The sequence below is a fragment of the Arachis hypogaea genome, chromosome 17 (genome assembly GCF_003086295.3).
Source record: "Arachis hypogaea cultivar Tifrunner chromosome 17, arahy.Tifrunner.gnm2.J5K5, whole genome shotgun sequence".
Lineage (NCBI taxonomy): Eukaryota > Viridiplantae > Streptophyta > Magnoliopsida > Fabales > Fabaceae > Arachis > Arachis hypogaea.
This window is the reverse complement of record NC_092052.1, coordinates 97,849,795-97,869,762: the sequence shown is the minus strand read 5'-3', so window position 1 is coordinate 97,869,762 and position 19,968 is coordinate 97,849,795. Positions and strand designations below refer to the sequence as shown.

Sequence of the window (19,968 nt, the reverse complement as noted above, 5' to 3'; positions counted from 1 at the left end):
CAACGCCAGAAATGGGCAACAAATGGGCGTTCAACGCCCAGAACAAGCACCAATCTGGCGCTGAACGCCCAGAGTTGTGTGCAAGGGCATTTTGCATGCCTAATTTGGTGCAATGTTGTAATTCCTTGAACACCTCAGGATCTGTAGACCCCACAGGATCACCTCAGGATCTGTGGACCCCACAGGATCCCCACCTACCTCCACTTACTTCTTCTCACCCCCTCTTTCACACAATCCCATAAGCACTCTTCCCCAAAACTCTTCACCAATCACCTCAATCTGTCTTCCCTATAACCACTTCACCACTCACATCCATCCACTCTTCCCCATAAACCTACCTCATAAACCCCACCTACCTTCAAAATTCAAAATCAATTTCCCACCCAAAACCCACCCTTATGGCCGAACCTTACCCCCCTCCCTTCCCTATATAAAGCCCTCCATTCTTCTTCATTTTCACATAACACAACCCTCTCTTCCCCTTCTTGGCTGAATACACCCCTCCCCCCTCTCCTCCATATTTTCTTCTTCTTCTTCATCTATTCTTTCTTCTCTTGCTCGAGGGCGAGCAATATTCTAAGTTTGGTGTGGTAAAAGCATAAGCTTTTTGTTTTTCCATTACCATTGATGGCACCCAAGACCGGAGAATCCTCTAGAAAAGGAAAAGGGAAGACAAAATCTTCCACCTCCGAGTCATGGGAGATGGAAAGATTCATCTCCAAAGCTCATCAAGACCACTTCTATGATGTTGTGGCCAAGAAGAAGGTGATCCCCGAGGTCCCTTTCAAGCTCAAGAAGAATGAGTATCCGGAGATCCGACATGAAATCCCAAGAAGAGGTTGGGAAGTTCTAACAAATCCCATCCAATAAGTCGGCATCCTAATGGTTCAAGAGTTCTATGCCAATGCATGGATCACTAGGAACCATGATCAAAGTAAGAACCCAAACCCAAAGAATTATATTACAATGGTTCGGGGAAAATACTTAGATTTTAGTCCGAAAAATGTGAGGTTGGCGTTTAACTTGCCTATGATGCAAGGAGATGCACGCTCCTACACTAGAAGGGTCAACTTTAATCAAAGGTTGGACCAAGTCCTCATGGACATATGTGTGGAAGGAGCTCAATGGAAGATTGACACCAAAGGCAAGCCGGTTCAATTAAGAAGACTGGACCTCAAGCCTGTGGCTAGAGGATGGTTGGTGTAACATCCCGCATTTTTGAAAATCTAAATATAAATAAATTGTGATTTTATCTTACTAAGTTTAAACTTTATAATTTTAGAAATTATTTTGTTAAAAATAATTAAATAGATTCGGAGATAGTTTTATTTCGAATCAATTAATATTTTTAAGTAACCTAATTATAAGGGAATATTTTGTATAATTTTAGTAATTGAAAATAATAAAGAATTGTACAATTTAATTTAAGTAACTTTTATCCTGAAAAAGTTACGATTTATTTTACTAATTTGATATCTTATTTTATGAATTAATTAATTAAGAGTAATTAAATTAGTTTTATTCATATTTGAAGTTTAAGTTAATTAATATTCTTATGTAATTTTTATAATTGGTTATCTCATATGCTTTGGAAATAAAATTTAGTAATGGAAGTGTTATATATTTAATTTAAGTAATTTCTATTATGAATGAATTATGGTTTATTTTATTAGTTTGAACTTTTAGAGATTAATTTATTAGGAATGATTAAATGGATTTTTATAAATACTTTAAGTTTAAGTAATTTTATTATAATTAGATATTTTGTAAATTGAAATTAAAGTTTCAGATATAGAAAAATAATAGAGATTTGTATGATTTAATCTAGAAAATTGATATTTGAATTTAAATTGTACTTTACAAAATATAATTAACTTGTTCATTTTATAATGTAAATTAGAAATAATTGATTGAACTTAGAAATATATTGATAAATAATGTTCCTAAATATTTTTAATAGAGTATATTTGATTCTAAAATTACTGTACCCTTCAATGTTATCAAAATATCTATTCATATCTATCCATATTACTTTATAAAATCCTAATTTCTAACCCTAATTCCTAAAATTAACTCAGAACCCTAATTCCCCAATTCCTAAACCTAACCGCCGCAGCCTCACCCTCTTTCAACGTACAAACGCATACACACTGAAGAAATGGGGAAACAGAGAGAAAGATCTGAGAAAGAGAGGGAAGCGAAGGGAGACGGCGCTGGCTGGGCCTCGCTGCCGTCGCCGTCGAGCTGAGGGAAAGAGAGGGAGCTTCACCGCGCCGTCATCCAACTGGTCGAGTCTGCTGCCTCACCGCCGCCTCCTTCGTCGCGCGCTACTGCCGGCCTGGAATCGCCGCCACTGTACCTTGCCCGCTTGTCGCCGCCGTTCCGTGGAGTCCGCTCTGGTGCCGGTTGAACAGGGATGAGGGAGAGGCGTCGAGAGAGAGATGCAATGGAGGTTAGAGGGAAGAGCTGCCATCACCACCGTTCCGTCTATGAAGCCTGAGCTCGTGTTGCCGTCCTGAGCTTCGGTGCCGCCGTGGAGGAGAGTGGAGTAGTCACCGTCGTTGGAGAGAGGGAGAGCCAGAGGAGGACGAGACGTGTGAGAAAGGAGACGCACAGGGGAGGAACCGTTCCTCTGCCCCTGCTATCGCCGGAATTCCTGGTCGCCGTCGTCGTTCATGGTGAGTCAGTTAAGTCATAGCCATGAGAACCACTACCTCTGAACCCCAGTTGTTCTGTTGCAATCCTGTATTTTCCTCTGATATTCTCGACTCTGTTCTGCTTCTCTTTTGTTTTGTCATTCTTATTTCGTTGGTGTCCCTGCTGTTCTAACCGATTGGATTGATGCTGCTGCTGCTAAGACGTATGCCCTGCTCTCTGGTTTCTGTTTTCCCGAGTACCAGAGCTGCTGCTCCATTCCTGTATTTCTTTTGGTAAGATAGGTTTTGTTCTACAATCAATATTCTGATTACTGCTCCTTTGATAATCTGTTCTGTTTTACCCTTGCATTTGCTTCAGCCTCTATTAAATTCCCTTCCAAAATTGTTGTTGCTGCTACTAGAGTTGTGGGTGATGCTGCTGTCGTTGATCGGAGATGCCAAACTGTTGCTGCTACTACTTTGAGATGATATGGCTGCTATTAAGGTTGTTGTTCATGAGTGCAGCATTCCCAATTTTTATGGATTTCGACACTTTGAGGTAGGGGGTTTAAAACGATTTTAATTTAAGAATGCCTACAAGGTTTATTGAATAACTGCAAATAGATTTAATAGCTATGAGTAATCGATTGATTATGTAATTATTGAATTGTGGCTGAAATTTTGATTGGAATGGTTGAGGTTGTGATTTGGAATTGTTGATTTGTGATATTGATTGATTATGTGGATTGGGAATTGCTTGATGACTAATTGTTGAGAATTTCTGAATTTTAATGGGCTATGTTGGATTTGTTGCCGTTGAGTTGTTATTTGGTATATTGTAATGTTAATGAACTTGTTTGGTGGTTGATTTGGAATTGGTTTTGAGGGGTTTTGAAAGGGTTGGATTTTGAATACTAAATAGATTGCTGAAAAACTGATTTTTGAAATTAAAAGGTGACTTTGGAAGTGAATTAGTTATTCAACGATAATCGAAATGATATAAGAGCAAAGGTTGAGTAAAGTATAATAAAAGTTGTTGTTGGGACTCAATTTTGAGAAGTTTGAATTAACTATAGAACTAGTTATGATTCTTCAAAGTTAAAATGTAAAACTTGATTTTCTGCATTATTTTTAGAGGAAGCCGGAAACTTTGAAAAACTATAACTATTTCTGTGATTATCAGAATTCTGTGGGACCAAGTCCGGATTTAGCTTGGGGATATACGAAACTGGACTGCTGAATTTGAGACCTTTTCACTAAGTTTATGATTTATGGTGAATTTTTGAATCATGGATATCAAAACTGGTTTTTCTGCAGAACGTTTAACGCAGCAGCAACTTGCTTCCTCTATTGGAAATTCTGTAATTTAAATTTTGAAATGGAACCAATTTTAAATAAAATTTTATTCCTACTATTTTAATTCCGTAAAATTTCAGAACAATTGGACCTGTAGTTTTAAAGATATGAATTTTTGAAGGATGATGCATTATGCAGAAAAAGCCAGATTCTGTTTCCTTAAATTAGTAACTTTGGGAGTTTATAACTTTTGATCCTGGATAGATATTGAGATGCAACCAATTGGAGGTGAAAATTAAGTATGTTTAGTATATGTGATTTAAATTTCAGGATTTTCTATGTTTTAATAAGTGAGCTATGGGACTTGGAAGAGGTTGTGTTGAATGATTTGTAAAACAGAATTCTGCAGAAAATTACCTAACTTTCAAGCTACGTAACTCCTTCATTAAAAATGGTATGACCCTGGAACCAATTGAGAAAGAAATTTGGATGAGTTATGTTTAACCACATTAATTTTGAAGGTATTTGGATTTAATTTGGATTTTATATGAAATTTCAAATGTTGTATGGTGCTGCTGTCTTTTGGATTTAAAATACTGCAGAACAGTCACGGTTTTGCTTATATTCCCGAAGCTAGAGACAACGAAAAATTATGATTTTTGATTTAATAGAAAGTTTAATCCGAGACAGTCGCATGGATTTAAATTTTGCATAATTCCAAATTCATTTGATATTTTAAAAACAAAATGGAAATCAGGCTGCCAAGTTGTGTTGGTAATTATTTTGGATATGGAATTTAAGAAATAGATTTTCTATTATCAAATATTTTTGAGAATATATTGCTGTGGCAAATGCTGAAAGAGACTGATGAACTGTTGAGAAAGAAGGAACCCGTAAGGGTGGATAAGTCCTATTTTTAAAGGAGATTATGTCCAAATTTTTATAAAAAATATAAGGACTTAATCAAAATAAATATTCAAGGCTTATTTAATAATAATAACTTCAATAATTCTTTTAAGAAAAGAATATTTGGTTTATGAGATTGTTGGTAGGGGCGTGGGTCTAGTCCCGCTTGCTCAGTGCGTAAACTATTATGCAGGGATGGTGGTTTTGTCCCGCCTGCAGTGAGGACGGTGGTTTTATCCCGCTCACGTATTGATAAATTGTTCAGCAAGGTCGGTGGTGTGATCCCGCTTGCATATTATTTTATGTACCCAGTAAGGATGGTGGTTTAATCCCGCTTACTGTGGAGGCAAGGACGGTGGTTTAATCCCGCTTGCGTGTTCCGGGCAAGGATGGTGGTTTAATTCCCGCTTGTCTATGGAACCCACGGATAAGGATGGTGGTCTAATCCCGCTTATCCGAGTCGGGTCTGGCAACATAACCGATGCGTGAGCTCATGGCCAGTAGGACAGGCATGCATCATATGCATCTATGTGACATTGTTTGGGTGTGTATATTGTAATTGGTTTGCCTAAGTGAATAATTCTGTTAACTGCTAATTGCTATACTTGATATAATTGCTCTTGATTGTGTTTGAACCTCATTACTTGTGTTTGTAACTGATTGGCTGGATTGTGGTGAATTGGGTGCTGGTTGAATTGCTTGGGCCTGAGGCCGTGATTAGATTGTGTTTGAGGGTTTAGTAAGTATGAAAGATTGAGCTGGTTCAGCATAGACTTAATGAACCTATGCTTGGAACAGATTAGTCATTCATATGGTCTAGGAAAACTTTTAAGATTTTTATAAAGGAAAATATGGGTTTAGAATTTTGGATAATTAACTGATGCTTTATAAGATTTTGGATTTTTGAATGTTATGCGGTTGGTTTTCAAAATTAAAGGTTAACACGGCGAGTAAAGATCACTGCAAATGAAAACAGTTTTCTTTTAAATACTTTTGAGTGAAATTAACTATTTACGTTTTATTCTTTACTTTCACGGCATTTTCGACCTCTACTGAGAACATGTGGTTTGGTTCTCACTCCCAAATTTTCCACCCTTTCAGCGACAGGTTTGAAGACGCAATTTGAAGCTGCGAGTGATCATTAGGCTTTCTTTATGGTTTTAATTGCTTTCATAGAGTTCCTTCGCTCTTGTCCTTTGAGATTTTATTTTACATAGAGGGGTAGGTTTAGTATATTGTATTTGAGTTTTATTTGGTCTCTTTTGTATAAGAATTATTATCAATAATATTTATGTGATTATTATTATTTGTGAATGTTTGAATTATGACTTTAATGAATAAAAAAAACAAAATTTTCTGGCATTTTCTTAAAACTGAAACGGGAACTCGATACAAAGGCTTGATAATTAAGTAGTTAATACTAGAAAAGGTTACGTAATGTTCTTTCTAGTAGAAATACCCTGACTTAAGCAAGGTATTTTGCTGGACGGGACGTTACAATATGGTATCAGAGCAGTCCTTCCTGTAGAGCCTTGGGAGTGGACTGACTATGCTTTATTGCATACTCTGAGTGTCTGTCATGCTTTATAGCTTGTTCTGATGACAAGAGTTTGTGTTTTATATGCATGACTGTCTGATGATTAACGCTATTAGTTTACCTTTGCATACCTCATGGTATCAAGTTTGGCCAACTTAATACTAATGATTTATGTATATGGGAACACTAATGGGTTATCATAGATGAAATAGAAGTGATAGGTTAATGCGAATCACGAGGTTTTAGGGACATTAGAAACTAAGTTCTAGAGATTAGTTCCGTTTCGACGTATAATCTTTATTCGTGCTTGACGTTTTCTCTTTCCTTATCAATTACATTGAAGTCTCTAGTTCTTAATCTCTTTCTTGGAATGTGTCTTCTATATTTTCTCATATCTCGTCATTCATATATATCCTTGCTTGATTATGTTCCTAATTGTTGCTTGAATCGTTTGAAACATTTATCCTATACCTTACCAACTCTATGCTGCTTGCTTTGAACTTGGATTTATTTCGGTGCAACATATCATTTCTTGAAATTTCCTTCTTGAGTACTTGCTTCAGATTCTCTTCGGGAAAAATTTCAATTTACAACTTTTCTTACTTGGCTGTATCCACAACCCTTGCTTAAAATTTGATGGGATTGTTTTTAATTTGGTTTAGACTTTCTTACATAAACTCTAAAACTTCTTTATGTAGTTTAATCTTGTTTATCTGTGATATACCACTTATCTTTTATTGATTTATAGAAAATTTTATTTCAGAATCTATTCTTTAAATAGAAGCTGATTTTCTTCCAACTTTATTATTCTTATAGCTATTCTTACCTAATTATGTACTTAAGTACCCTCCAAGATTTTTAAAGAAAATATTTTGCCCTCAGCATCAAACAAGCTTTAATTTACAAACCATGCATGATTTGCTTGATCTGAAATTAAAATTGGTATAACGTATTATTTATACTAAGTTTAGTACTTTTGAAAAATGTTGGGTTTAAATATTTTCCTTTGAAAAAGATAAACTAATTCCTTCTGTTTCAAGTTGAAATTGTTCTACATTGCTGTACTATCTTTTCTATTACTGTTCATATCAAAACTCTTTAATTCAAAATCCTTTCTTAAGGTTTCAATTTAATTCTCCTTCCGGTATATTTCATTGTTTATATATATCCTTGTTGTTTGATAATCTCACGTATTCCTTTAAATCCTTGCGAAATACCATCTTTGTCCAACTGTGAACTTGAGTATTCTTCCAATTTCTCGCATAAACCTTTCGTGCCATTTGTTTTTCTCTTCTCATGTTTTGTATTCCTTATATGCGCTAGTTCTTAGGGACACGATCTATGTGTGAGGAAAGTGAATCTGGTTAGTCTACGAAGTTATAAGGAGTTATGGAGTTTTGAGACGACAAGAGGAAGTGATCATGCTTTGTTAAAAGTTGTGAACGAATATGTGCCTATTTGATTTTGGATTTGAAATATGGTTTGCGTCAAATTATTTTTATCAACTTTTGCACCACCTAATATATTCTCTTCTATGTTTATGTGATATGATTCTCTTGGTATCTTTAAAATATTCGAAAGTGGATGTGAATATGAATCTTTTCTCCATCTTATATCAATTTTCGAGGGCGAAAATTTTTGTAAGTTGGATAGAATGTAACATCCCGCATTTTTGAAAATCTAAATATAAATAAATTGTGATTTTATCTTATTAAGTTTAAACTTTATAATTTTAGAAATTATTTTGTTAAAAATAATTAAATAGATTCGGAGATAGTTTTATTTCGAATCAATTAATATTTTTAAGTAATCTAATTATAAGGGAATATTTTGTATAATTTTAGTAATTGAAAAATAATAAAGAATTGTACAATTTAATTTAAGTAACTTTTATCCTGAAAAAGTTACGACTTATTTTACTAATTTGATATCTTATTTTATGAATTAATTAATTAAGAGTAATTAAGTTAGTTTTATTCATATTTGAAGTTTAAGTTAATTAATATTCTTATGTAATTTTTATAATTGGTTATCTCATATGCTTTGGAAATAAAATTTAGTAATGGAAGTGTTATATATTTAATTTAAGTAATTTCTATTATGAATGAATTATGGTTTATTTTATTAGTTTGAACTTTTAGAGATTAATTTATTAGGAATGATTAAATGGATTTTTATAAATACTTTAAGTTTAAGTAATTTTATTATAATTAGATATTTTGTAAATTGAAATTAAAGTTTCAGATATAGAAAAATAATAGAGATTTGTATGATTTAATCTAGAAAATTGATATTTGAATTTAAATTGTACTTTACAAAATATAATTAACTTGTTCATTTTATAATATAAATTAGAAATAATTGATTGAACTTAGAAATATGTTGATAAATAATGTTCCTAAATATTTTTAATAGAGTATATTTGATTCTAAAATTACTGTACCCTTCAATTTTATCAAAATATCTATTCATATCTATCCATATTACTTTATAAAATCCTAATTTCTAACCCTAATTCCTAAAATTAACTCAGAACCCTAATTTCCCCAATTCCTAAACCTAACCGCCGCAGCCTCACCCTCTTTCAACGTACAAACGCATACACACTGAAGAAATGGGGAAACAGAGAGAAAGATCTGAGAAAGAGAGGGAAGCGAAGGGAGACGGCGCTGGTTGGGCCTCGCTGCCGTCGCCGTCGAGCTGAGGGAAAGAGAGGGAGCTTCACCGCGCCGTCATCCAACCGGTCGAGTCTGCTGCCTCACCGCCGCCTCCTTCGTCGCGCGCTACTGCCGGCCTGGAATCGCCGCCACTGCACCTTGCCCGCTTGTCACCGCCGTTCCATGGAGTCCGCCCTAGTGCCGGTTGAACAGGGATGAGGGAGAGGCGTCGAGAGAGAGATGCAATGGAGGTTAGAGGGAAGAGCTGCCATCACCGCCATTCTGTCTATGAAGCCTGAGCTCGTGTTGTCGTCCTGAGCTCGGTGCCGCCGTGGAGGAGAGTGGAGTAGTCACCGTCGTTGGAGAGAGGGAGAGCAAGAGGAGGACGAGACGTGTGAGAAAGGAGACGCACAGGGGAGGAACCGTTCCTCTGCCAGCGCTATCGCCGGAATTCCTGGTCGCCGTCGTCGTTCATGGTGAGTCAGTTAAGTCATAGCCATGAGAACCACTACCTCTGAACCGCAGTTGTTCTGTTGCAATCCTGTATTTTCCTCTGATATTCTCGACTCTGTTCTGCTTCTCTTTTGTTTTGTCATTCTTATTTCGTTGGTGTCCCTGCTGTTCTAACCGATTGGATTGATGCTGCTGCTGCTAAGACGTATGCCCTGCTCTCTTGTTTCTGTTTTCCCGAGTACCAGAGCTGCTGCTCCATTCTTGTATTTCTTTTGGTAAGATAGGTTTTGTTCTACAATCAATATTCTGATTACTGCTCCTTTGATAATCTGTTCTGTTTTACCCTTGCATTTGCTTCAGCCTCTATTAAATTCCCTTCCAAAATTGTTGTTGCTGCTACTAGAGTTGTGGGTGATGCTGCTGCCGTTGATCGGAGATGCCGAACTGTTGCTGCTACTACTTTGAGATGATATGGCTGCTATTAAGGTTGTTGTTCATGAGTGCAGCATTCCCAATTTCTATGGATTTCGACACTTTGTGGTAGGGGGTTTAAAACGATTTTAATTTAAGAATGCCTACAAAGTTTATTGAATAACTGCAAATAGATTTAATAGCTGTGAGTAATCGATTGATTATGTAATTATTGAATTGTGGCTGAAATTGTGATTTAGAATTGTTGATTTGTGATATTGATTGATTATGTAGATTGGGAATTGCTTGATGACTAATTGTTGAGAATTTCTGAATTTTAATGGGTTATGTAACACGCTAACTACCAAAGCTCACACTTCCGGCTGCGCGACTCTGATAGTTCGGACATTACGACGACTTTTATATTATTTAATACTAAAATATGAGCCTGTTTAAAACTTTAAGTCGCAATACCGATCCAAAAATACTTTCATCCGATATCATACATCCATAAATACCATACAACTTACAAAACTCATAAAGAGTACATCCATATATATATACATACATATATATAAGTAACTTTACAAGATTTAACCAATACAATTCCTATCCCTCTTACAGATTATATCAAGATAAAGGCGAGGGTACAATAAACCATAACTAAAACAATACAGAGCATCGCAACAACAATTAAATAAGCTCTTCGTAACTTCTGCGCCCATATCCTGAAAGGGAAAAATGTAGGGGGGGTGAGAACATCATCCTCGAAAGGGTTCTCAGTAGAGGGTTTTTGGGAACTACTGTAATAGGATACGTGAAGATAAACCGTACTAGTGATTAATAACCGTCTTATGCCTCTTTTCAAAAATAACCGTTTACAATAAAAGAGAAATCTGAAATTCTTTTTCTGAAAGAAGAAACTGTTCATTTAAAACAATATTCAAAAGCATTTAAAAAGGTTTATCTATGCTGAACCAAATTAGCCTTTCACACATTTCCAAACCATAACCACAATACCGAAACCAACCATCGGTCCATCTCAATTCAACCACGGCCCTAGGCCCAAACAATCCAACCAACAACAAATCACCACAATCCAACAGAGTCCCAGATGCAAACACAGATAGGAAGTTCAAGCACAAACAAACAGTTATTACAAGTAGAACAGTTAGCAATTAATCACATAGGCAAACCAAGTATAATATGCACACCCAACCAAAGTCACACAAATGCATATGATGCATGCCTGTCCCTAGTGGCTGATGATATCATCTGTCGGTTATCAAGCCAACCTGACGTGTCCGGTAGCTAACCCGGGCACAGTCTCTCTGTTGCGCATTAATATCATTAGAGGGAATATGTGCCCTATCACCATTAGAGGATATCTGCGCCCTGTCGCCATTAGAGGGTATCTGCGCCCTGTCGCCATTAGAGGGTATCGGTGCTCTGTCACCCTTACAACCAGAGAGAAAACACAAGCATTTTCACATACAACATTCATCTCATCCATCCGGCTCACGGTTCAATCCAGAACCAGCCAATTTATCAATAAATACAGCCCTTCGACTTAAACTCATAATTTATAATCAGCCATATGGCCCATAACTCATTCAGCAACCAACCATAAATCAATATCATACACAGCCATTCCGGCTCACGGTTCAATCCAGAACCAGACAATATTCATAATCGTACACAGCCATTCCGGCCCATAACAAAACAGCACTTCCACCATTCAACATCATCAAATTCATAAATCGGCATTCAAGCCATAAATCACTTTTCTCAATTCATTCACTTTGAAATCAAGTTTCAACTCTTTTCAGCCTTGGCTTTAAAGATCTCATTTCTCAAATCATCTCAGGCTCATAAGCCAAATTTACTCAAAGTAAGTTTCCTTTTTAAAACAAAGCCGCTCTCGGCATCCTCTTTCCAAGACTTCCAAAACCATGGAAAGTTAAAGATTCAATTTGGGAACAATCAAAATCACCCATTTCACAATGGGATTTTATAACAAAATTTCTCGGCAGAGTCCCAAGTCTTTAGGGGAGAATAACATAACTCATTTCGCCAAATTCATTTAAAATCATTAAAATATTGGCTTTCTGATTTGAGTAAGAAAATAGGATCTAAGCCAAACCGAGTCACGTAATCATTTACTTCTTTCAAAGCCGTTTCCTTTACCTAGGCAAAACCAGCTTCAACCCCCATGATAAATTCTAAAGCATTTCGACTGTTCAAAATTGTTTTAGTCTTGCAAAAATTCAGAATTCAAAGAGTACTTAAAACCTTTCTCAAAGCATTTCAAAATGAAACTTGTCAATAGACATTCAGGTCCTTTCAAAATCATTAAAACTTCTTTAATTGAAACCCCCAAGTCAAATTCAAATGCATAAACCCTTTTCACATTCAAACAGCTTTAAAACACAAGTTTCATCTAATTAACTTTCTCCTGAAAGAGATACAATGCCTTTCTTAAGAAGCAAGACTAAATCACAATTTCCTCTTTAACAATTCATTTCAAAAGCATGAATCATCCTTTTCTTGATAATTCAAATAAAACAGTAGAAGTCTTTAACTCATCATTATTTCAGACAACATTCAACAAAGACTCAGATTTTATAGAAATTTCGGCAGCACCTCCCCTAAAACTTGGACTTTTGCCACCCGGTTCGGGTCCCAACTAAACCGTTTCTCATTCCTTTTCAACAGCTCAAACCAGAAATCAATTCAAAAGCAAGCTAAATCCAACAGTCGCCTCAATGGCATACCTCAAGGAAACCATTTCAAAAATCAACTCAATATCAACCGGTTTAACTCATTTATAAAGCTTTAAAGAATCGGTTCAGCAATAAATTATTTATCAAAGCCAGAGCAATTAAAGCAACCTAGGCTGAATTTCAAGAGCATTCTATCTTTCACATCATCAAAATAATTGACTCAATTCAAACCAATCCTCAATGGATTAAACTCATTTCAAATATTTAAAGAATCAACTTCAAACATTACATTTCACAAGCCACACGACAATTCAGCCAAACCAACATCCATAGTCATTCGAGTCAATCAATTGATACATAAGGCAGATACAATCACCAAGTACACAATATCTCACATCAGTACCCATATGTAATAATTCTAATAATAAACTATAGTTTTTGGAAAGCGCCCCTACCTCAACATGCTGAAACCATAACCCAAGCGTGTCAACTGAACTCTTTTTGCTTAGCCCGAAATCCACGACAACCAAATCCTTAGCTCCGCTTGTTTTCCTCAATAGAAGAAACAACCTCAACGCCACAAGTAAACTCGGATTCTAATCCCTAGAACCGTCAACATCATAAACACTTTATTACACGGAATTGAACACTAATGCAGGGCTTTCGAAACAGAAATACTGACTAAAAAGGGCTTTTCGAAATGAGCCTGCTTACCGCAACAAGGGAAGAACAACTACACCAAGTAGCGGCAGTTCCGATGGTGTTTCCAGCGACACCCGCGCCACCACCGGCGGTCGGAAATGCAGAGCCGCAGGTCCTCCGGCAGCGACAACGTAACATATGACAGCCCCTTTAGTAAACACAATAGTTTCAGTGACAGCTTCAAACAAATTGAATTGGCGAAACCAAGAAGAACCAGAAACATGGCAAGCTCACCAGAACGGCAGCGACCAGAAATTCTGGCAGCGACAGAGCAATTCCGGTGGCATAAACCGCAGCAACGGCGCGGATCTCCCTTCCTCCAGCGGTGACACAGGTGGCTTCCGCGGTGACGACACCAGCCACAAGGACGGCGGCAGTGAGACCCCCACAGCGACGAGTTTCCCGGCGACAGAACAAGTAGAACTGGCGACGACAAGGAGGCATGGCGATGGCGATGGTCTCCCCTATCGCGCTCTCCCTCTCTCTACTGTGAAAACTCTCGTCTCCCTCTCTCTTCATGCTCGCCGGCAGAGGCAAGATGGCGGCGACTCAGCAAGGATGAGCTCCTCTGGTTCGGTGACAGATGCGCGGCTCAGGCTCCAGGGACAGGACGGCGGCAGACCCTAGTAGCAGCGGCAGCAGGAGTGGCTTCGACAACACCCAAGCGCGGTAGGGATGCAGCAGAGCCTTGCGACGGTGATTGGTGGCGATGGCTTCCCCTGCCGCACTCCCTCCGCCTTTGGTCCCCTGATTCCTGCCCGATCTCTTTCTCTCTCTCTTTGGTGTACAACGGTGCAGAACACGACGGCTCAGCACGACGGCAGCAGCAAGGTCCACCGGTGCTGCCTCGTCCCTCTCTTCCTCTCAAACCGCCGCTCTCTGTCCCTCTCCCCCTCTCTGCTTCTTCCCATTTCCTCCTAACCCCTTCTTTCTTTCTTTCATTTAGTTGGAAAACTGTGTGTGTTTGGCTACTGGGGCATGAGGTGATGCAACGGGTAACTGGGTAGGGTTTTAAGGTTAGGGTTTTATTTTCAAAAATTAGGGTTAGGGGCATTTTAGTAATTTCACTTAAAATTGGGGATAATATTATAATTGAAACCCAAATTAAATCCAACCCTAATGGTATATAGAAAGTACTAGTTACTCATCAACTTTAGAAATTATTTTCAATAAAATGGCCAAATCTAAAAATTAGAAATAATATAATTAATTTCTCTATTTTCCAAAATAGCAACATTAATATTTAAAATACTAATTATTTAATCCAAATCATATAGAAATCCTTATTATTTCACAACTACCAACTTTATAATCTAAGTATAGAAAATAATCCAAAAATTATAAAATTGGATAATAATCATAACTCGTTTCAAATTCAATAAATCAAAACATGGCTTAATTATCTTTAATAAAATGATTTCCGAAATTAGGGCTATAAATAACAATATGATTTGAGACTTGATCATAATAAGACTTTTCAAAGTTCTGGGTCTTACAGGTTATGTTGGATTTATTGCCGTTGAGTTGTTATTTGGTATATTGTAATGTTAATGAACTTGGTTGGTGGTTGATTTGGAATTGGTTTTGAGGGGTTTTGAAAGGGTTGGATTTTGAATACTAAATAGATTGCTGAAAAACTGATTTTTGAAATTAAAAGGTGACTTTGGAAGTGAATTAGTTATTCAACGATAATCGAAATGATATAAGAGCAAAGGCTGAGTAAAGTATAATAAAAGTTGTTGTTGGGACTCAATTTTGAGAAGTTTGAATTAACTATAGAACTAGTTATGATTCTTCAAAGTTAAAATGTAAAACTTGATTTTCTGCATGATTTTTAGAGGAAGCCGGAAACTTTGAAAAACTATAACTATTTCTGTGATTATCGGAATTGCGTGGGACCAAGTCCGGATTGAGCTTGGGGATATAGAAAACTGGATTGCTGAATTTGAGACTTTTTCACTAAGTTTATGATTTATGGTGAATTTTTGAATCATGGATGTCAAAACTGGTTTTTCTGCAGAACGTTTAACGCAGCAGCAACTTGATTCCTCTATTGGAAATTCTGCAGTTTGAATTTTGAAATGGAACTAATTTTAAATAAAATTTATTCCTATTATTTTAATTCCGTAAAATTTCAGAACAATTGGACCCTTAGTTTTAAAGATATGAATTTTTGAAGGATGATGCATTATGCAGAAAAAGCCAGATTCTATTTCCTTAAATTAGTAACTTTGGGAGTTTATAACTTTTGATCCTGGATAGATATTGAGATGCAACCAATTGGAGGTGAAAATTAAGTATGTTTAGTATATGTGATTTAAATTTCAGGATTTTCCATGTTTTAATAAGTGAGTTATGGGACTTGGAAGAGGTTGTGTTCAATGATTTGTAAAACAGAATTCTGCAGAAAATTACCTAACTTCCAAGCTACGTAACTCCTTCATTAAAAATGGTATGACCCTGGAACCAATTGAAAAAGAAATTTGGATGAGTTATGTTTAACCACATTAATTTTGAAGGTAGTTGGATTTAATTTGGATTTTATATGAAATTTCAAATGTTGTATGGTGCTGCTGTCTTTTGGATTTAAAATACTGCAGAACAGTCACGGTTTTGCTTATATTCCTGAAGCTAGAGACAACGAAAAATTATGATTTTTGATTTAATAGAAAGTTTAATCCGAGATGGTCGCATGGATTTAAAGTTTGCGTAATTCCAAATTCATTTGATATTTTAAAAATAAAATGGAAATCAGGCTGCCAAGTTGTGTTGGTAATTATTTTGGATATGGAATTTAAGAAATAGATTTTCTATTATCAAATGTTTTTGAGAATATATTGCTATGGCAAATGCTGAAAGAGGCTGATGAACTGTTGAGAAAGAAGGAACCCGTAAGGGTGGATAAGTCCTATTTTTAAAGGAGATTATGTCCAAATTTTTATAAAAAATATAAGGACTTAATCAAAATAAATATTCAAGGCTTATTTAATAATAATAACTTCAATAATTCTTTTAATAAAAGAATATTTGGTTTATGAGATTGTTGGTAGGGGCGTGGGTCTAGTCCCGCTTGCTCAGTGCGTAAACTATTATGCAGGGATGGTGGTTTTGTCCCGCCTGCAGTGAGGACGGTGGTTTTATCCCGCTCACGTATTGATAAATTGTTCAGTAAGGACGGTGGTGTGATCCCGCTTGCATATTATTTTATGTACCCAGTAAGGATGGTGGTTTAATCCCGCTTACTGTGGAGGGAAGGACGGTGGTTTAATCCCGCTTGCGTGTTCCGGGCAAGGATGGTGGTTTAATTTCCGCTTGTCTATGGAACCCACGGATAAGGATGGTGGTCTGATCCCGCTTATCCGAGTCGGGTCTGGCAACATAACCGACGCGTGAGCTCATGGCCAGTAGGACAGGCATGCATCATATGCATCTATGTGACATTGTTTGGGTGTGTATATTGTAATTGGTTTGCCTAAGTGAATAATTCTGTTAACTGCTAATTGCTATACTTGATATAATTGCTCTTGATTGTGTTTGAACCTCATTACTTGTATTTGTAACTGATTGGCTGGATTGTGGTGAATTGAGTGCTGGTTGAATTGCTTGGGCCTGAGGCCGTGATTGGATTGTGTTTGAGGGTTTAGTAAGTATGAAAGATTGAGCTGGTTCAGCATAGACTTAATGAACCTATGCTTGGAACAGATTAGTCATTCATACGGTCTAGGAAAACTTTTAAGATTTTTATAAAGGAAAATATGGGTTTAGAATTTTGGATAATTAACTGATGCTTTATAAGATTTTGTATTTTTGAATGTTATGCGGTTGGTTTTCAAAATAAAAGGTTGACACGGCGAGTAAAGATCACTGCAAATGAAAACAGTTTTCTTTTAAATACTTTTGAGTGAAATTAACTATTTGCATTTTATTCTTTACTTTCACAGCATTCTCGACCTCTACTGAGAACATGTGGTTTGGCTCTCACCCCCAAATTTTCCACCCTTTCAGCGACAGGTTTGAAGACGCAATTTGAAGCTGCGAGCGATCAGTAGGCTTTCTTTATGGTTTTAATTGCTTTCATAGAGTTCCCTCGCTCTTGTCCTTTGAGATTTTATTTTACATAGAGGGGTATGTTTAGTATATTGTATTTGAGTTTTATTTGGTCTCTTTTGTATAAGAATTATTATCAATAATATTTATGTGATTATTATTATTTGTGAATGTTTGAATTATGACTTTAATGAATAAAAAAAAACAAAATTTTCTGGCATTTTCTTAAAACTGAAATGCGAACTCGATACAAAGGCTTGATAATTAAGTAGTTAATACTAGAAAAGGTTACGTAATGTTCTTTCTAGTAGAAATACCCTGACTTAAGCAAGGTATTTTGCTGGACGGGACGTTACAGTTGGAGTTCATCCAACGCTCCATCATCCCCACTAGCAATCGATCTGAAGTTACTGTGGATCGGGCTATCATGATTCATAGCATCATGATTGGAGAGGAAGTGGAAGTTCATGAAGTCATCTCCCTTGAATTCTACAAAATAGCCGAAAAGCCCTCTCCTGGGGCAAGGCTAGATTTTCCTCATCTTATTTGTCATCTATGTTACTCAGCTGGAGCTTTCATAGAAGGAGACATTCCCATTGAGGAAGAGAAGCCCATCACTAAGAAAAGGATGGAGCAAGCAAGAGAGACCATTCATGGATCTCAAGAGACGCATGAAGCTCATCACCATGAGATCCCGGAGATGCCTCAAATGCATTTTCCTCCACAAAACTATTGGGAGCAAATCAACACCTCCCTAGGAGAATTAAGTTCCAACATGAGACAATTAAGGGTGGAACATCAAGAGCACTCCATCATCCTTCATGAAATAAGAGAAGATCAAAAAGCAATGAGGGAGGAGCAACAAAGACAAGGAAGAGACATAGAAGAGCTCAAGGACATCATTGGTTCCTCAAGAAGGAAACGCCACCATCACTAAGGTGGACTCATTCCTTGTTCTTATTCTCTATTTTTCATTTTCTCTATGTTAAGTGCTTATCCATGTTTGTGTCTTCATTACATGATCATTAGTATTTAGTAACTTTGTCTTAAAGTTATGAATGTCCTATGAATCCATCACCTCTCTTAAATGAAAACTGTTTTAATTCAAAAGAACAAGAAGTACATGAGTTTCGAATTTATCCTTGAACTTAGTTTAATTCTATTGATGTGGTGACAATGCTTCTTGTTTTCTGAATGAATGCTTGAACAGTGCATATGTCTTTTGAAGTTGTTGTTTAAGAATGTTAAATATGTTGGCTCTTGAAAGAATGATGATAAGGAGACATGTTATTTGATAATCTGAAAAATCATAAAAATGATTCTTGAAGCAAGAAAAAGCAGCAAAGAACAAAGCTTGCAGAAAAAAAAAAAGAAAAGATAAAAAATATAGAAAAAAAAAAATAAAAAGCAAGCAGAAAAAGCCAAAAGCTCTTAAAACCAAGAGGCAAGAGCAAAAAGCCAATAACCCTTAAAACCAAAAGGCAAGGGTAAATAAAAAGGATCCCAAGGCTTTGAGCATCAGTGGATAGGAGGGCCTAAAGGAATAAAATCCTGGCCTAAGCGGCTAAACCAAGCTGTCCGTAACCATGTGCTTGTGGCGTGAAGGTGTCAAGTGAAAACTTGAGACTGAGCAGTTAAAGTCAAGGTCCGAAGCAAAAGAAGAGTGTGCTTAAGAATCCTGGACACCTCTAACTGGGGACTTTAGCAAAGCTGAGTCACAATCTGAAAAGGTTCACCCAATTATGTGTCTGTGGCATTTATGTATCCGGTGGTAATACTGGAAAACAAAGTGCTTAGGGCCACGGCCAAGACTCATAAAATAGCTGTGTTCAAGAATCATCATACTGAACTAGGAGAATCAATAACACTATCTGAACTCTGAGTTCCTATAGATGCCAATCATTCTGAACTTCAATGAATAAAGTGAGATGCCAAAACTATTCAAGAGGCAAAAAGCTACAAGTCCTGCTCATTTAATTGGAGCTATGTTTCATTGATAGTTTGGAATTTATAGTATATTCTCTTCTTTTTATCCTATTTGATTTTCAGTTGCTTGGGGACAAGCAACAATTTAAGTTTGGTGTTGTGATGAGCGGATAATTTATACGCTTTTTGGCATTGTTTTTAGTATGTTTTTAGTAGAATCTAGTTACTTTTAGGGATGTTTTTATTAGTTTTTATTTTAAATTCACATTTCTAGATTTTACTATGAGTTTGTGTGTTTTTCTGTGATTTCAGGTATTTTCTGGCTGAAATTGATGGACTTAAGCAAAAATCAAATTCAGAGGTTGAAGAAGGACTGCTGATGCTATTGGATTCTGACCTCCCTGCACTCAAAGTGGATTTTCTGGAGCTACAGAACTCAAAATGGGGCACTTCTAATTGCGTTGGAAAGTAGACATCCAGGGCTTTCCAGCAATATATAATAGTCCATACTTTGGCCGAGTTTAGATGACGCAAAAGGGCATTGAACGCCAGTTCTACGCTGTAGTCTGGAGTTAAACGCCAGGAACACGTTACGAACCAGAGTTGAATGCTAGAAACACGTTACAACCTGGCGTTCAACTCCAGAAAGAGCCTCTGCACGTGTAACATTCAAG

General features: G+C 36.7%; 1 long non-coding RNA gene across 3 annotated transcripts; it reads left to right on the top strand.

The window, feature by feature from the left end:
* The first annotated feature begins 2,065 nt into the window (after positions 1 to 2,065).
* On the top strand, positions 2,066 to 17,534 carry LOC112766370 (uncharacterized). 3 transcript variants are annotated; one of them, XR_003184300.3, is made up of 4 exons: positions 2,066 to 2,678; positions 2,859 to 2,930; positions 3,059 to 3,195; positions 5,940 to 6,200. It is a non-coding gene; the product is annotated as an uncharacterized lncRNA (long non-coding RNA). The 3 variants fall into 3 exon arrangements; XR_011875386.1 differs by lacking the exon at positions 5,940 to 6,200 and adding an exon at positions 17,263 to 17,534 and having other exon boundaries at positions 2,067 to 2,678; XR_003184299.3 differs by having other exon boundaries at positions 2,072 to 2,678; positions 3,016 to 3,195.
* Positions 17,535 to 19,968: the final 2,434 nt, after the last annotated feature.